We start from the raw sequence: 2,331 nt of genomic DNA, 5'->3' as shown, positions 1-2,331 counted from the left end.
CCCAAGCCCAACCGAAGCCCTCCTGAGACCCACGCGAGACCTGGACGCGGGATCTGGGCGTGGCCCGAGGGCTGCGACTCCACGCCTGCGCACCAGAACGCGGCGCCGATCCCGCCAGAACTCCTGTGCTGGAAGGTACCAACCCGGGAAGAGAGGGAGGTTAGAATTAGACTTTCCCCTCTGCGGGTTATTTTGGCTGGACGTCAGGGAGGAGGAACATACAGGCGAGGACCTGGCCTCGCTCTTTCCAGCGCTGCAATCTCCAGCGATTCTCCTGAGGGCAGCGCGTTGTAGCCCAGGACCTATGTGGACCCCCGGGCGGCGCCGAGGTGGGTGCGCCCGGACGCCGGCGCAGGCGCAGAGCGGTGGGAGGCCGCTGCACCTCCCGGACCGACGGCAGGCCGACAGGGTCAGGTGAGGCCGCGCCTGAGGGCTGGGTGGAAGTGATCGTGTGGAGGCGAGATGTGCATCGACCTTGAGACGCGGTGCGCTGAGCGGACAGGCTAGGTGGACCAGGTGGCCCCTCGTGCCCTCCATTATGCGGGGCGGGGGGAGGTCAGGGTGAGGGGCCCTCAGGGCTCGCCATACTGGAAGTGGGAGGCGGAGGGTCCTTTGGGCCCCGGAGGATGAGGGCCGGGAGACAGGAGGGACCAGAGGAACAGCAAGGGGGTCTGGGCAGTCGGAGGTAGGGGATGGGAAGCTCTGGGGCCGGGGCATTGGGAGACCTGGTAGCCCAGGATGGAGGTCAGGATCAGGATGGGGTGTGAGTGGGGCCCAGGGCCCACTGGCTGGACCCCATGGTCGAGGTGGGCCGGGTCGGGCCAGGCGCCGTTGCTTGCCTCGAACACGCACATGTGAAAAGGCTTAACCTGGGGGAGGTTATTTCGCTTTTAAAAACGGTGGATAGGGGAGTTGGTGGAAGGGACTCTCTGTACTGGTTTTTGCAACTTCTAGTGAGCTTATGCTTATTTTAAAATTTAGAAGAAATAAATGGAAGTTGCTTTTCGTAGAATTACACTCCTTGCGGGATGCCCCATCCTCTCCAAAGAGCAGTTTCCATCCGCCTGTGGAGGTGGATCAGAGTGGGACCCACTGAGAAAACTTGGTTCAGAGAAAGCCTCTGGGCCATTCACTTGTGTGGAGAAAAGTGGTCATCTTTCAGGGAAATAGAGAAATGCAGAGATTCAGGACCACTCTAAGGGGAACGCTGTGGGGAAACGAGGTACTCCTCTGTCCAGTGCTGTAGCCATGAACCTCGTGTGGCCATTGGCCTTTGAAATGTGACTGGTCCAAATTGAGATGTGCTTTGATTGCAAAATACACCTGGGTTTCTAAGACTTCCTATCAAGAAAGGAATGTAAACTACCTCATTTTTTTTTTTTTTAAAACAACAGCTCCTGTTTATTTTTTAATTTTTATTTATTTATTTTATTTATGGCTGTGTTGGGTTTTCATTTCTGTGCGAGGGTTTTCTCTAGTTGCGGCAAGTGGGGGCCACTCTTCATCGCGGTGCGCGGGCCTCTCACTATCGCGGCCTCTCTTGTTGCGGAGCACAGGCTCCAGACGCGCAGGCTCAGCAATTGTGGCTCACGGGCCCAGTTGTTCCGCGGCATATGGGATCTTCCCAGACTAGGGCTCGAACCCGTGTCCCCTGCATTGGCAGGCAGATTCTCAACCACTGCGCCACCAGGGAAGCCCTAAACTACCTCATTAATAATTATGTATTGATTACATGTTAATATGGTAATATATTTGATCCATTGGGTTAAATATAGGTCACTAGGGTTAATTTTACTCTTTAAAAAAAAAACTTTTTTTTTGTTTTTAAATTAATTAATTTATTTATTTTTGGCTGTGTTGGGTCTTCGTTTCTGTGAGGGCTTTCTCTAGTTGCGGCAAGCGGGGGCCACTCTTCATCGCGGTGCGCGGGCCTCTCACTATCGTGGCCTCTCTTGTTGCGGAGCACAGGCTCCAGACGCGCAGGCTCAGTAGTTGTGGCTCACGAGCCTAGTCGCTCCGCGGCATGTGGGATCTTCCCAGACCAGGCCTCGAACCCGTGTCCCCTGCATTAGCAGGCAGATTTCTCAACCACTGCGCCACCAGGGAAGCCCCCCAAAAAACTTTTTTAATGTGGCAACCAGAAAACTTAAAATTTACATATATAGCTCACGTTTTATTTCCGTTGGACAGTGCTGACCTATACCAAGTTTAAAATAAGAACTGGATCATGTCTTTATTTTATCAAACTCAGAAGCCACATTGTTAAAGTGACATTTTATCAGTGTTACAATGATATAACATCAATTCCAACCTCTGATGTCTTTGAAATCA

This window comes from Balaenoptera ricei, chromosome 5 (assembly GCF_028023285.1).
Source record: "Balaenoptera ricei isolate mBalRic1 chromosome 5, mBalRic1.hap2, whole genome shotgun sequence".
Lineage (NCBI taxonomy): Eukaryota > Metazoa > Chordata > Mammalia > Artiodactyla > Balaenopteridae > Balaenoptera > Balaenoptera ricei.
This window is presented reverse-complemented; position numbering follows the sequence as displayed.